This window comes from Pantherophis guttatus, chromosome 3 (genome assembly GCF_059756535.1).
Source record: "Pantherophis guttatus breed Tessera chromosome 3, ASM5975653v1, whole genome shotgun sequence".
Classification (NCBI taxonomy): domain Eukaryota; kingdom Metazoa; phylum Chordata; class Lepidosauria; order Squamata; family Colubridae; genus Pantherophis; species Pantherophis guttatus.
Window position 1 is genome coordinate 37,379,884 of NC_142065.1, and position 6,000 is coordinate 37,385,883.

Here is a 6,000-nt window from a genome sequence, read left to right on the forward strand (position 1 = left end):
AAGGCAGCAGTACAGTGTACATTAACTGAGTGCTAGTTACCCCTCTGGACACAGTGAAAATGTTACCAAAAGAAGAGAATATTTGTAGCTCGGGGTTGAACTTGGAATCCTTGGTGCTCTTTGAATTTGGTTATTTGCTTGAAGATGTTTTGTTATCAAACTAGGTAACATCTTCAATGCTAATAAATTACACCAATTATCTAAGAGTCTTGAAAGAGCTTGTAGATGGCAAGTGGCTTTAGACTAAACATACATGGGAACCATTGCACTACTGCTGTACTAAGAAACTTTTATAAAGAATTGCTTTATAACAGGGGTGAGTTCTACTTACCTTTACTATCAGTTCGCAATGGGAGCGTGTGCATTTCTGTGCATGTGCAGAAACTTCTGCACATGCGCAGATAATCAATTATGATGTCTGGGCGGGTGGGTGGAGCCTCCCAACCGCTTTTTCTACCAGTTCTAAAGAACCGGACAGAGCCAGGAGCAATCCACCACTGCTTTATAAGCAATCAGAAGTTGTTTCATCAGAAATTGATTACAGGATTACAAATAGTCGCACATACTTTCAGCTGTAGCTGGTAGCAAATTCCAATTGAGATTATTCCAATTCGAATTTCAGATAATTGGATTTTCCTTTGAGGCATTGGAGGTTAGCACAATTAGAAGCAGGATTTTCAACAGCATGACTCAGAAAGTCTCCTTTATTTTTCTTTCATTCCCTGAACATGACTGCTAAATTTAGGAGCAGGAAGGAATTTCCTTACCTCAGGTTGGCTCCTAGCCCATTCTAGTGGGTCTTTTCCCTTTGCTTGTGGCATGTGGGTTAGCTTTCTTGCTTCAGTAATTTGTAGTCATTTCCCACAGTGATTCAATATATTCCCTTGAGTCTCAGGTGGCAGCAATAGGGGGTCAACCTATTTTGCAAAGCACCAGAGGCATGACAAGAAGCAATGGATGGAAACTAATCAAGGAGAGAAGTAACCTAGAACTAAGGAGAAATTTCCTGACGTGAGATTGGAACAGGTTGCCTTCAGAAATTGTGGGTGCTACACTAGTGGAGGCTTTTAAAAAGTTATTGGACGGCCATTTGTCTGAAATAGTATAGGGTCTCCTGCTTGAGCAGGGGGTTAGACTAGAAGACCTCCAAAGTCCCTTCTAACGCTCTTATTCTGTATTCTATATTCTATTGGGGTCTTTGAAATTTTAAAAACTTCTAGAGTTCAGATATTGCTTGAGACACTACATGTAGGTGACTATAGGTAGGCAAATAGGCATTTTAAAAATATTTGCATATAAGGTATTAATTGTAAATACGCCACATACAGTACTTACACAAATAATAAAATATTAATCATGTAATATATAGACTTCTGAGTATTGGATAACTTGGAAATTATCCAATTGGATATTGTAAATTAATAAAAGAGCATGCAAAATTTAAAAAATTTGTAATTCTGTTGTCTAAAAAGTATGAAAAATTGCTCTGCTGTACATACAAAACATTTTTTCAGTTCATTGTTTACCTTCTGTAGTAAAAAATCTTCCATGCAAATGACAAATTAAAGACATCAAAATAGAAGTGGAATACATTTAGCAACCCTTGTGCCATATAGATAAGCCCAGTTCCATGTAACTGCCTTCACCAACCCAGTGAAGGTAATTTCAGCCACAAACTTACCGACCCAGCTAAAAATTCTGCGAATTAATTCCCCAACATTTTTTCAAGGTACCAAGAGGAAGGAAAACAATGTATATCATCAAACCCCACTTAAAAGTGACATCTCTGCTGCCATCATGTAGACAGAATATTAGTAGTATTTATTGATTTGAGAGATGAAATCAAAATCTGATCTATCTGTTCCACATGATAATCCTTTACCCAAAAATTCTCCCTGGAGATGGAAAACCATGAATACAGTGAACTATGAATGAATGCATACATTATCTTCATGTACACATACAATTATAACTGGTATACAATATTGAAGGTGATACAGGAATTATAGCCACAAAGCAATAATAAGAATAATATGAGTCCATATTCCTTTTGCATCATGGCTATGCTTGCTATACCAGAATGCAGAGAAAAATGGCCTATTGTGTCCTTTCCCTCTATTGACAATATATAATTACCTTCCACTGACCACATCCAAAACTGATATTTTTTTCTGTATCAAGAAGTTATGCAGATCCAGAGAAGAGGTTATCTACCAATTCTCTTTCTGGTGTGAGACAATCAGCAGTTGGGGAACTCCATTCTACTCTCATATAATTTTCTCATTGATTTTAGATTCATTTCATGTCTAGCTCTAGCTCCAATTCCTGCCTTGAGTCCTATTCTAAAAATGGATTAGAATGCTAAAGTTGCCCCACCACACTAAATCATAAATTAGCCAGTCAAATTTTAGCCTTATGGGGTTATATGCACCCAATCTGTGCAATCGTTTATGGTTTAATGTCTCATGCAAATGAAAAATATTAATTAAATAAGCCATTTAGCTGGTCACAAGTAAGCATGTCATGTAAACAGAGCCTTTGTGCCCAAGAGGCCATTAGCAGATGGCAGTGATGGTAAAGATTAGAAAGCCAGGAATCAATCAAAATGTGGTGATGAAAGAAGAAGGCGATGGGTGTCTAGCACCTGCCAAATGTTATTTTCTTTGCAGATCATGCATTGCCATCCCCCAGTAACCCAAACAACACAAGATTTGTTGAAGCACTATAGGCTTAATATTCCTTCCTGCTTGAAAGCCTGTATATGTAACCACCTCACTCATCCACCAAGGGCTCCCCCTCCCCCCTCTTTCTCTTTCTCCCAAATAATGTGGTCATATAATCCACATGGTTGAACAAATCTAACTCCACCTTTCATACTTAAGAGATCTAGTGACTCATTTGAAAAAAGCTGTTGGGGGGGGGGGGCAGGGCTGAAACAGAATAGAAACCAACGCTAAGTATCAGAGTTTGCTTTTATCCTCCATCTTATGTTCTATCACAAAAACAATCCTAAAGTTTGTGCAAGTGGAAGAAAAGCTACACAATGAATGGAGAAACCCTGAACTTTATTGTTACACGTCAAGCAGGGTGCCCTTGAGAAAGCCTGCCAAAGCCGTTTAACGTTTTATAGTGAAAAGTGACTGCAGTCGTGAATAGAAAGAGAAGGTAATATATATTACAGCAGGGAAGACTCCAAAAAAATAGAAGCAGAAGCTAGCAACGAAAACAACGTAGGAAAAGTATGCTAAAGATTGCAAGCAGTTTGTGTATTATTGTTATTTTCATAAACTAAGTATCTGTTTTTTAATTAAAAGCCTTAGGCCATTTTATAAAGGACAAATACTCTCTGTGTAAGTAAATCGTGAGAATAGGGATATGGCTCAGCATATTTGGAGGGTGAAAGAGAATAAATAACTATGGTTGTTTTCATTATTCAAATGCAATTTTCTTTGGTATTTATGACTCATTGGACATGCAACAAATGCCATAATCTGTGGGAAAATGATCCATATTGGGTAGTGTTTTCTACTGCCATATAGTATTTGTTTTATTATACAAGTATTTATAAATTGTCTTTCAGGACACCATCCTTACAAAACAGCTATCAGAAATATATTGTGTGTTTTTATTATTTCACATTGGAATAATGTAGTATGCGTAATCATACATGGGTAAATATTTCACCTAACAGTACTTGAATCATAGGAGTAGGTGAATAACAACTCATTTATTTCACAAGGAGCAGCACTCCGTAATCCTCACCAACTGTATTCAAACCCTAACTTCTGTAGTCTAAACTCAGTAAAAGCATGTGCCCACACAACAGGGAGCTGGGATACGTCTCTGCCCTGTATCCCCCAGAAACTGAACAGTATCATGAATCAGAATTTGCTTTCTACTGCTGTTCCTGGAAAAGTGTCTTTCATACGGCTTCCGCTTGTTGATGCATTTCTTACGAAACTGTAGCAGTTAAGGTGGTTTTTCAGATATGTTTACTCATTCATTTGAGAGAGAGATGGAGCAATTCAAAAAATCCTTTTATTGGACACACCCTAAATAGGGTCAGGTGCGGAACAGAGTACAGACTTGTCTGCCTTTAGCCTCCACTAGGATCAGGCTGTTCAGAAATTTTGTAAAATTCCATTTAGGTGCCCTGGAGCATTCATGATGAAGTGGAATCCAACAGTCGATAATTTGGCTTGGAAAGGCTAACTATACAGATAAACTTTCTCTGAAACAAATGAAATATTCACCTGTTTTAGAGCTGACGTCAGCACTAGGGCACCATTTTTAGACAGAAGTTCTCTAGAAAACTTCCCATAATACTTACTGTGTCATTAAAGAGCTTGTAGTACAGTGGACTAAAGCACTGTTATTAACATCTGCTGCTTGCAATTACTGCAAGTTCAAATCTCACCAGGCTCAAGGTTGACTCAGCCTTCCATCCTTTGAAAGGTAGGTAAAATGAGGACCCAGATTGTGGGGCAATAAACTGACTTTGTATAAATATACAAAAGTATAAAGGCTATTGCTTAACGCATCGTAAGCCGCCCTGAGTCTCCGGAGAAGGGCGGCATATAAATTAAAGCAAAAAAAAATAAATTAAAAAAAATGGATATTTAAAAGCAGTAAATGCTATTCATTTTTAATTTTTTTTTTTTTTTTTTTTTTTTTTTGCAAATGATCAAGGTTTCATTGTCTGGTGGGACTTTTATTTCCAAAGTATCCAATATAAGATTTTGTAACAGAGAATATATGGGACACAGTGGCTCAGTGGCTAAGACGCTGAGCTTGTCAATCAAAAGGTCAGCAGTTCAGCAGTTCGAATCCCTAGTGCCGCGTAATGGGGTGAGCTCCTGTTACTTGTCCAAGCTTCTGCCAACCAAGCAGTTCGAAAGCACGTAAAAAATGCAAGTGGAAAAATAGGGACAACCTTTGGTGGGAAGGTAACAGCTTTCCATGCGCCTTTGGCGTTTAGTCATGCCGGCCACATGACCATGGAGACGTCTTCGGACAGCGCTGGCTCTTCGGCTTTGAAATGGAGATGAGCACTGCCCCCTAGAGTCAGGAACAACCAGCACATATGCGCAAGGGGAATCGTTACCTTTAACAGAGAAAATAGGTTTCTTCTCTTAGAGATCCTACCTGGAAACATGTTTCTGTCACACTAATTTTTCTAGGAAGCATCCAGTCCCTGGAACAAATCTCCAGCATTTGCAATTCTTATTGGCACTTCTCGTTTAAAGCAGAAGATAGAAAGATAGAAAAATGAAAATTCCCTATCTTCCAAAGGAAAATATGTTGAATATTATACTAGATATGCCAGGAATAGATGTCTCTGCATCTGTGGAGAATAACTTAGCAGGAGCAAATACAGAGGCTGCAGCCTGCCTCAGCTCTTCTATTCAACTAAATCCCAGATGCCAAGAGCCAGTCAAAACAAAATTTAAAGTATTTTATAAAGGCTTTTGGGATAAAGAACTCTGCACTTGTGAGAATGTGTTTTTACATCCATTTGATATATCTATATTGGAATACAAAGCACCAACTCAGAGCAAATTACATACATTAAAGAAACGCTATGAATACGGGTTCTATATTTAATGTTAATTAACCTAGTTTGGAGACATCACTTGGATCACTGTTCATACCGAAAAGAGAAACCTAATGTCCAGTGATGGGCTGCAACCAGTTTAACAATTGGTTCTGTGAGCGCACACTTCACATGAGCGCCTAAACGCACTTGCGTGCAGCGTTCAAAATACAGCAATTTGAAGCTCAGCTACTTACCTTCTAAGGCAGCCCCGATAAGTAGAACAGTGGAGGCACGGAAATCAGCTGTGCCATGTGAATCAGCTGAGCTAGAAAGAAGGAAATATAGGACAGGATAGGGCGGGGGCAGGTGGGCGGGGCCAGCTGATCGTCAGAACTACAGGTTCGCCCGAACCGGTCTGCAGCAGCCCACCACTGCTAATGTCACATGGCGGACATGGTCAGTAT